The 11,339-nt window shown below is 38.6% G+C and overlaps 1 pseudogene; it reads left to right on the plus strand.

Annotated features, from left to right (window-relative positions):
- The first annotated feature begins 4,324 nt into the window (after window positions 1–4,324).
- On the plus strand, window positions 4,325–5,058 carry LOC110564017 (small ribosomal subunit protein uS3-like; annotated as a pseudogene).
- Window positions 5,059–11,339: the final 6,281 nt, after the last annotated feature.

Consider the following 11,339-nt stretch of genomic DNA (forward strand, 5'->3'; position numbering starts at 1 on the left):
TTTTCTTGTCCTTCAAAGGAATACATTAAATAACTAACAAAAGCTTAAGTGGTGATTAAGATTGGACACTAAACTTCTGTGAAAGGGAAATACATCAGTTATTTTTTGCTGTTGTTGATATGTTTACATTCTTCAGTGGAAGACCTACTTTGAAAGGCCTTAGAATAAAAATAATTTAGAGACAAAATCTCACAAATTAGAGGTAAACTTTCACAAATAACCCTTTTAAAATATTTTTCTGCACCGTGCCCCTTTCCAAGTCCACTGATGGGGGGGACCTCCTCCCCATTCATCCGATCCTGTTTTATCAGGTATCTTCAGGACTGGCTGCAAAGCCCTCCTCTGTGGCCTAACAGGACTGCTCCTCCCTTCGGGGGTGGGGAGGTCAAAGAGCCTGCCATTGAGTTCCTGTTAGAAATAGTCCCTGTTTCCCTCACTATGGGAAACCAATTGGTTACTGAGCTACCACGGGCTACATCTGAGCAGAGGTTCTAGGTTATATCCATACATGGTCCTTGGTTGAATGTCAGTCTCAGAAAAGACCCTGTGCTCAGATATATTTGGTGCTTGTGGAGCGAGGGAGTGGGACACGGCTGGGATACAGAGTTAATAAAATATAACTGAGAAGAAAAAATAAAATTAAAAAAAGTAGACAACAAAAATAAATAAATAAAATTTAAAAAAATATTTTTCTGTGTTTAAAATTTTATGATTTATACTGCACTTTATAATATCCCTGGTCTTAGTTTTCCATCGCTGTGAAGAAACACCATGACTAACCAATATATATTAAAAAATATCCTTTTATTTGGGATTTACAGTTCATAGGACTAGAGGTCATGATGTCAGAGCAAAGGCAGGTGGCAGAAACAGCTGATAACTTACAAGTTTATATATTGACTATATCTTGATCTGCATGTATGAGACAATAAGTGGTACAAATTTCATATGGTACTTTTTTTTTTTTTTGGAAAATTTAAAGCTTATCCCCAGTGATATAACACCTCCAACAAGGCCATATTCCCCAGATACTTTTCAAATACTTCTACTAGCTGGGACTGAGTTTTCATACACATGTACCTATGGAGGCTTCTTTCTTTATTTCTTTTTTATTATTATCATTCAATACAATTTGTTGAATTTGTGTCCCTGCTGTGTCGCCCTTCCTCGTCTCCTCCCAATCTCATCTCCTCCCTCTTCTCCCCCTATGCCTCTCCCCTAGTCCATTAATAGGGAAGGTTCTCCTCTCCTTTCTTCTGACCTTAGCCTATCAGGTCTCATCAGGAATGGCTGCATTGTCTTCCTCTTTGGCCTGGCAAGGCTGCCCTCCCCCCAAGGATAGGTGCTCAGAGAGCCAGTTACTGAGTTCATGCCAAAGAAAGTCCCTGCTCCCCTTACTACAGTCCCCACTTGGAGACTGAATGTAAGGGCTACATCTGAGCCAGGTGTTTAGGTCCTTTCTATGCATTGTCTTTGTTTGGGGTATCATTCACTTTAGGGCCCCCAGGGCTTGGTTTTTATGGCTCTGTTGGCCTCCTTTTGGAGCTCCTGTTGCCTCCAGGTCTTTCTATCTCCCCCTTCTTTCTTAAGATTCCCTGTATTCTGCCCAAAGTTTGGCTATAGTCTCAGCCTATGCCTCGATACCTTGAACAGTAGAGTGTTTTAGAGACCATCTATGGTAGGCTACTATCCAGCTCCTTATCTTCTCCTGCTTCTGATGTCTATTGGATTTGTCCTTTTGAATGAGGATTGCACATCTTCCCTAGGGTCTTCCTTGTTGTTTACCTTCTTTAGGAGTATAGAATTTAGTATGTTTATCCTATATTATGTGGCTAATATCCACTATGAGTGAGTATATACCATGTGTCTTTCTGATTCTGGGTTACCTCACTCAAGATGATCATTTCTAGTTCCCAACAATTGCTTGCAAATTTCATGATTTCCTTGTTTTTAAGAGCTGAGTAGTATTTCATTGTGTAAATGTACCACAATTTCTGTATCCATTCCTCTGCTGAGGTTGTTTCCAGCTTCTGGCTATTACGAATACACCTGCTATGAAGGTTGAACAAATGTTCTTGTCTGAAGAAAGAAAGTGAAGAAGATATCAGAGATAGAGAGATCTCCCATGCTCATGGATCGGTAGGATTAGCATAGCGAAAATGGCCATCCTGCCAAAAGTAATCTACAGATTCAGTGCAATTCCAATCAAAATGCCAACACAATTCTTTACAGAACTTGAAAGATAAATTCTCAGTTTCAAATGAAAAAACAAAAATCCCAGAATTGCTAAAAACAATTCTGTACAATAACAGATCTTCTGGAGGTATCTCCATCCCTGATGTCAAGCTGTACTATAGAACAACAGTAATAAAAAAAATGCATGGTATTGGCATAGAAACAGAAGGTGGATCAATGGAATTTAATAGAAGATCCAGAAATAAATGAACACACCTATGGATACTTGACTTTTGACAAAGAAGCCAAAAGCATTCAATGGAAAAAAGACAGCATCTTCAATAAATGGTGCTGGTCTAACTGAATATCTATATGTAGAAAATGCAAATAGATCCATATTTCTCCCCCTGCACAAAATTAAAGTGGATCAAAGACCTCAACATAAAACCAGACACACTAAATATGTTAGAAGAAAAAGTGGGGAAGAGCATAGAACTCATTCACACAGGAGACAACTTCCTGAACAGAACACCAACAGCACAGGTTCTAAGATCAATAATCAATAAATGGGACCTCATGAAACTGAAAAGCTTCTGTAAAGCAAAGGACACTGTCATCAGAACAAAACGACATTCTACAGACTGGAAAAGGAAGGATCTTCCCCAACCCTAAATCTGACAGGGGGCTAATATCCAGAATACTTAAAGAACTTAGGTGTTAAACACCAACAGACCAAGTAATCCAATTAAAAAATGGGGTACAGAGCCAAACAGAATTCTCAGTAGAGGAATATCAAAAGGCAGAGAAACACATAAAGAAATGCTCAAAGTCCTTAGTCATCAGGGAAATTCAAATGCAAATGACCCTGAGATTTCAACCTTATACCTATCAGAATGGCCAAGATCAAACACTCAATTGAGAGCACATGCTGGAGAGGATGTGTAGAAAGGGGAACCTTCCTTCATTGTCCTGCCCTCAACACCCCCTTCCCCATATTTCCCCCTCTACTTCTTTTCAGAGAAGGAGTGTCAGGGTTACCAGCCCACCCTGGCACCTCAAGTCTCAGTAGGAATAATTGCATTCTCCCCCACTGAGGCTGCCTGAGAAGGCAGCTCAGTTAGGGAAGGAAAGGGATCCAAAGGCAGGCAACAGAGACAGCCCCTACTCTGATTGTTTTGGGACCCACACATCGATCAAGCTGTATATCTGCTACACATGTGTAAGGGGTCAAGGTCTGCCTATGCAAGATCTTTGGCTGGTGGTTCAGTCTCTGTGAGCCCCTATGAGCAATTTAGTTTACTCCGTAGGTCTTTTTGTGGTATCCTTGACCACTCTGAATCCCTCAATCCTTCCTTCCACTCTTCCACAAAACTCCCAGAACACTGACTATTGTTTGGCTCCTGGTCTCTCTCTGTGTATCTGTTTCCTTCAAGTGCTGCATGAAGCCTCTCAGAAGACAGTTATGGTAGGCTTCTGTGTGCAAGCACTGGAGTGTCAATAATAGTATCAAGCGTTGGCTCTCTCACATAAAGTGGGTCTCAAATTGGGCTAGTAATTGATTTGACATTGACTCAATATCTGCTCCATCTTTATCCCTACATTTGTTGTAGGCGGGACAATGTTTGTGTTGAAGGTTTATGGGTTGGAATCCTCCTCTCTCCACTGGAAGTCCTGCCTGGCTACAGAAGGTGGTTACTGCAGGCTTCAGATACCTCACTGCTAGGAGTCTCACCTAAGGTCACTCCCATAGAATTCCGGGAGCCTCCCCAGTCCCAGAAATGCTTCTCACCTATTTCCATTTTCTCTCCCTGGCTTCTCCTTCCTTTTTCCCCTTCCCAATACCTGATCTCACCCCTATCACTCTTTTCTCCCCCTTTCCCACACAGCTCCCTCCTTCCATCTACTTCAGTTGTCTATTTAATTTCCTTCTTTGAGTGAGATTGGGGGATTTTTTCCTTAGGCCCTCCGTGGCTTTCTTAGATCTGTGGATTTTAGCAGGGTTAATCTGTACATTGTGACTCATGACTAGGTATAAATAAATATATACCATGCACGTTTTTCTGGGTCTGGATGATCTTTTCTAGTTCCATCCATTTGCTTGCAAATTGCATGATGTCACTTTTTCCTTTGGGCGGCTTGCAGCAGGGAGATGGCAGTTCAGACTTCCAAGAAGAGAAAGTTGATGGTATCTTCAAAGCTGAACTGAATGAGTTTCTCAAACTGGATTTGGCTGAAGATGGCTACTCTGGTGTCAAAGTCCTAGTTAACCAACCAGAACAGAAATCATTATTTTAGCCACCAAAGCACAGAAATGTCGTCAGATCACTGCACTGGTCCAGAAGAGGTTCACCTTCCCCTGAGAGCAGCGTGAAATTCTTTTTTCCAGAAAAATGGCCACTAGAGTTCTGTGTACCATTGCCCAGGAAGACAGTTTCCCTGCTACAATCTCCTAGGAGGGCTTGCTGTGCGAAGGGCACGCTATCTTGGGCTTCGGTTCATTATGAAGAGTGGGGTCAAGGGCTGTGAGGTGGTGGTGTCTGCGAAGCTCAGTGAAGTGTGTGGATGGCTATGACTCACAGTGGAGATGATTCACTACCCCGTTGACAGTGCCTTGTGCCATGTGTTCCTCAGACAGGGGGTGCTGGACATCAGAATGAAGATCATGCTGCCCTGGGCCCCAAGTGTAAGATCGGCCCCAAGAAGCCTCTGCCTGATCATGTGAGCATTGTAGAACCTAAAGAGGAAATCTTGCCCACCACGCCCATCTCAGAACAGAAGGATGGGAAGACAGAGCCACCTGCCTTGCCCCAGCCAGGGCTTATGCATAACAGCGTCTTGGCAGCTGCCTTTGGAAGCTGGATGTTTTCCTGGAAAGATGTTTAATAAAATCTTGCACAAAGAAAAAAAATGCACGATGTCTTTCTTTGTCCTAGCTGAGTAGTATTTCATTGTGGAAATGCACCACACGTTTTCTTTCCATTTTTTTCATTTCAAACAGAAAATCATTCTTTATTATACACTTATCAATGTGATATTTGCGTCATGAAAGTTGACCAAAATGGGGTTTTCAGTGTAGAGTGAAAAAGTACAACATATTTGACAACTAGCCTTCATATTAAATACAGTGCAGATTTAATGAAACCAGTCTCATGAAGGACAAATTAATGCAAATAAGGACTTGCATATGCAAAACATATCAGTTAATTTCTATGTATAATTACCTGTGCATGTATACAATGCCTACAATTACTGTGAAATCCCTGGAAGGTTTAACATCTACTCATCATCTATAAAAATTATATATATATATTTTTTCTATTTTCTATCTATTTATTTATATATTTTCAGCCAAATATATTATTTAATCCTTTTTTATTAAAGTTTTATTTTTATATTAGTTATAGTTTATTCACTTTGTATCCCAGCTGTAGCCCCCTCCCTCATTCCCTCCCAATCCCACCCTCCCTCCCTGATCTCCTCCCTGCCCCTCTTTAAGTCCACTGATAGGGGAGGTCCTTCTCCTCTTCCATCTGACCCTAGCTTATCAGACCTCTATTTGTAACATTAACTCAATGGCTAGTTCTTTGAACTCCTCCCTGCCCCCCACCCCGGAGGGAGGAGCAGCCTTGCTAGATCACAGAGGAGGACATTGCAGCCAGTCCTGAAGAGGCACCACACATTTTCTATCCGTTCCTTCATTGAGGGACATCTGGGTTGTTTCCAGATTCTGGCTGTTATGAATAAAGCTAGGATAAACATACTTGAGCCTTGTCCTTGTTGTATGTTTGAGCATCTTTCTGATATATCCCAAGGAATGGAATAAGCTGGATCTTGAGGAATACATATTCCCAGTTTTCTTGGAAAACTCCAGATTGATTTCCAATGTCGTTGTGCAAGTGTGTGCACCCACCAGCAATGCAGGTATGTTCTCCTTGTGCCACATCCTCACTAGTATGTGCTGTCATGTGAGTTTTAGATCTGGAGGTCTTTTTCATGCAGACCACCACAACTTTCAATTTTCCACTTCTAAGTCCTTCCTATTCTCTCACTTTCCTAGGAGAAGTGCTACTAGTTGGTTAAGGCTACAGTGGTTCCAGAGATAGAAGCTACTTAGGGGTCTAATTACTTAAGGATCTTAGGTTTCCAGATTCTTGCTTCTACCAAAACATAAATAATCAAAAAGTAAGAAAAAATGAGGAAGTATAACACAGGAAGAGTATATACACTTGAGCACTGTGTATAGACTTTTCAAAAACTTATCCAGTGTATAACTTGGGTACTTGGGGAAAAAAAGTAGGGGATTACAGGGAGAGTTCACACATCGTCTGGAATCGTTTATTTTCTTTGTCTGTCTTTATACTTGGTTATCACATGTGGCATTGGGGAGAAAACATTAGGAGAGTAGACCATTTTTGAAGCCTATAATATGGAAATATTATTATAATGACAATAAAGGAATTATAATAGTCTTCTTGGTAAGTTTTGTTGTTTCCAGCTTGTTTTGAATGATTGGCATAATTTCATATGATGAATTTTGATCATATTCTGCCTCTTCACTCCTCCCAGTTCTACCAATTTTCCAGTAACCAAGCATCAAACGCAGTTGGTGCTCCCACCCTCCTCAGAGATATATGGCCATCAGCTGGAGCAGGAACAATGATTCAAATGCCAAATTCTTGGAATGCTTAAAACTTACGCTAAAAATAGTATGGGAGTTAAATTTCATACCAAAGAAACTATAGTCAGTGTGAAAAAATATCTTTAGTTAAACATATTATTCCATACTTAAACTGAATACATTCAATAATGCTTCCAGAAAAAGAAAGAAAGAAAGAAAGAAAGAAAGAAAGAAAGAAAGAAAGAAAAACTACACAAAACAAAAATTCACTCTCCCTCTAACAGAAACCATCAGTTGCCAGTAACTTCACATTTAGAGACAGAACTTTGTGGCCATTCCTATCCTTCATAAGGAAATTTTGTCTGGCTTGGGCTGAGCAGGACTATAGATCTGATACATTCTGTCTCAACTACTTTATATTCGTATGAGCATCTGTGTCAGGAAAACATTGTTTCCTTCTAGTTATCAATCACATTTAGTTTTTGCAAATTTTCAGTCTCCTCTTTGACAATGATGTCTAAGCCTTGGGAGGATGGGGCATGATACAGATGCCATGTTTATAGCTTAACATGCCTCACCACCTTATTCTCTGCACCTTGATGATTTCTTGGCTTCCGAATTAATTCAATGTCCTGAATAATTGAAAGAAAGAAAGAAAAAGAAATCTCTAGTGTGGTTTGAGGAGTATACTATATTGAATCCATAGGTCTCACAAAATGTCATTAAGAGTTGGCTTTTTATCGTGTCCCATTATCAGAGTATCAGTAATAGACTCTTCCCTAAAGCCTATGACCTGTCTAGTCACATGTTCTTGACTCAATATTGTTGGCAGACATGGAGGTTAATCTGCCTCCTAAATATCTATGTTGCTACCCACAGACAAACGTTACCCTTAGTGACATTAATCGGTTAAGGTTTTCTTTGCAGTGGATGTAGTAAATGCACAAGTGCATGACTGCTCAAAATAGTGAGGACAGCGACAGCTGAATGCTTAACCATAATAAGACAATTATATCTCTCCTTCTAGCATTCAGAAAACATCAAGAAAGCAGGAGTGAATTAAATGTAAGAGCCACAATAAACAGAAAGCTTGCTCTCTTCTGGGCTTGACACAGCAGTCATAATCATGAATTCACAACAGTTGCAGTTGCCTCCACTGGGCTGCACAAGACTGGCCTTTTCAAAACATGCTCACAGATGGTGGAAAGTGTCACGGAGTTGATTTTCTGTAGTTGTATACACACTGTGGAACCCATCAGTATCCAATGCACAGAGTTGCACAGCCATGGTCACAAAGATGGTCTTTGTTAAATACAAAATGAATATAGAAAAAGATTTGCAGAGAGTGGGGTACTCTGATGGGGGGGGAGATAAGAAAGAATATGTTGTGAGAGTAATCAGAATGTATTACATGCAAGCATGATGTTGTCAAGGAACAAGTTTAATAATGATATTAAAAACTCATAAAACAAGTTCATGACAGATGGATAGCAGGGAAATTTTATAAGGAAGTGGGTATATCTCTCAATGAAACAAAATGAAAACCTGGATTTGCTTACCTTCCTTGGTATAAAATAAAGCTTTTGTTGAGTAAAAGTTATTATGATAATATGTTCCATAAAAAAATGAGTTGTAAAGTATTAAATGCAATCTGTAGTACATAGTATAAATCGAAGTCCTTTCCCCAATAGAAGAGCCCTTTAAAGATTCTAAAGAGCCTTTTAATCTTTACTCCCTGTTAAATATTCTACCAGGATAATTAACTGATGAGATCTTTGTGATTGGGAGGAGGTGGAATTCTATAGAGAGAGAACCAGACTTCACTTGAGCTGCTTTTAATACTTTAATCAACATTTAGTACCACTTTTTGTATGTGACTCTGCATATTTACTTTCAACCTCAGGTAAAGCTTTTTATGCTGCATTAATTTAGCAGACCAATAGGTGGGTTAAGAATGTTGTGAGGTAGCATTTGTAACCTCAGATGTTTTCACCACATGCCTGTAACCCATCTAATTGTTGATTCTATCAATATGTTTAATTATTTTCTTGATTTGTGACTATTTGCCTAATAAGTAAAATGTTCATAAAGATGCTTCCATTTTGAATACTTGTATTTAGTGTAACTTATTTCTGTGTTCTAATTAATGGTCACTCATTTAGCTCACAGTACAGTATATCTTATTTTTTTGTGAGGTTAGAGTTATATTTTAACCTTGACAAAAATCACCAAAATAATTCAACTTTTATTCATTTTAGATGGTTTTTTCCCTTCATGTGAATCTTTTTTTTAATTTTTATTAATTACAGTTTATTCACTTTTTATCCTCCCTATAGCTCCCTCCCTCCTCTCCTCCCAATCCACCCTCCCTCCCCCTTCTCCACCCATGTCCCTCCCCAAGTCACTGATAGGGGAGGTCCTCCTCCCCTTCCTTTTGATCCTAGTCTATCAGGTCTCATCAGGAGTGGCTGTATTGTTTTCCTCATTGGCCAGGTAAGGCTGCTCCCCCCATCAGGGGGAGGCAATTAAGGAGCAGGACAATCAGTTTTTGTCAGAGACAGTCTCTGTTCCCATTACTATGGAACCTTGGCACTGAACTGCCATTTTGACATTTTGGATGTTTACAAACAACTTTTTGAAAGTTGTATTGATGGCTCATTGAATATATTCTGGCTGCAAATTCCACATGACTCTTGTTATCAACAAAGAAATTAAATCTATGTCTGACATATTGATCAAGAAGGAGGCTTGCATGATGACCATATGATGAAAAGAGTGACAGGTGACAATAAGAGGTGACAAGAAGGTGGTTATGGTGTTTTTCTCCTCTTGTCTACAATAGAACTATTCCTTGATATTTGATATGTTCTAGGTATTTCAGGCAGGCTTTCCACAACAAGATGTCTATCTTCAATGTTAGTAACAGACCTTTTGGCCAACACTTCCATGCTTAGGAGTCTCCTTTCACTGTGATGGCAGACCTACCAATCAGTCCACTCTTAAAATGAACTCATATTTTCGCAATAGCATTGCATCATTTTCCTACTTAACACTTACTGAAGTACTATCTTTGGTTCAGTTATATAATCCTGCAGGTTTTGATACTTTCAGTCATTTAAATGTGCTCCTCCTTGCCTATTCCTCTAAATCCAATCACTAACAATTAAAAGCAAAGCAAAACAAAACAAAAAACTCCTAATCTGTCTGTAAACCCCAAGCCTAAACTTTCATTGAAGAAATATGACTAATTGGGTCCCATCATAGAACATACTTAAAATCATATCTACAAATCATATCAAAACATATCTACAGATCATAATTGCATTTGCTCTGAATAAAAAGGATTTTACATTCCAGAGAAGAAAATAGGACACCACACCAAATATTAGTTGTGACATTGAAATACACATGTACACACCAACACACACACAAACATATTTTATCTTTAATAATTAATATGCCAGGACACCTCAGTGGATTAGATTTGTTTTGCTTAGGAATGAATCCATTCCTGCATCCTTGCCCCTAGAACTAGTCTTTCAATTATGATTGCTGCACAACCGGAAAAAGCTTGGCCTCCATCAGAGCACACCTTGCTTTTATCTTTCCACTCTTCAGCACAACAAGAATTCATATTTTCTCCATTCTTTTTGAACAATTCAGTGACATTTTAGTGACTAAAATAAAAGCAATGAGAGCTGACAATATTGACCTTTACCAGAGTTATGTGCTCCTAAATCAGTGAAGTTCAGAATTCTCAGTTCCATATGTGCCCAGGAAATTACTTATTTGTATAGCCATTCTTCCCAATGTGACATTTCAGATGATACCCTGTTTTTACATGTAACAGGAATATACACAGCGCCACCATCTACAGCTCTGTACTTCTTTTATTAATTAGCGGCTAAACAATATTTTCCTACTGACCAAGCTTACACATGAATCAAACAGAAAACACGGTTGTTCATGGTCTCATGACTTATTCTTTGGACAATGTTAGAAATTAGGTATCTTTGCTTAAAAATCTTGTCAACAGTGCTCATTAATACAGAGGCATTTACATGATGGCATATAATATTTTATTCACCAAAATGTTCTGATTCATTTAGTATTGAATCAAAAATAAAATAATTGAAATATTTAAAAAACTAAAATGTAGGAAGAGTATTATAATTATTGTTCGATCTGTTTTATAATCACTCTTCTGTAATAAAAGACAACCTCATATTTTGTGTTTTAGTGTTCATTATTAGAAATTGTAGTGCAAGCATAGTTTAAGATAATCTCAATTGTTTTTGTCTGTTTTGTGAATGATGAATCACTTTTCTTTTTCTATGCCATTTTGTTGTTGTCTTTTGTTCTACCTTGCTCTCAAGATACTGAAAATGTGTTAATCTTCATAAAATAATAATAATATGAAATGAAATATAGACAATGTGTAAATATAAACCCAAAATTATTTAACAATATGAAACACAGTTTTAAATTGGCTGAAAAAGATAAGAGAATTTGTATCAACATGTAATTAGGATATATTATTTTTGTT

Source organism: Meriones unguiculatus, chromosome 12 (assembly GCF_030254825.1).
Source record: "Meriones unguiculatus strain TT.TT164.6M chromosome 12, Bangor_MerUng_6.1, whole genome shotgun sequence".
Lineage (NCBI taxonomy): Eukaryota > Metazoa > Chordata > Mammalia > Rodentia > Muridae > Meriones > Meriones unguiculatus.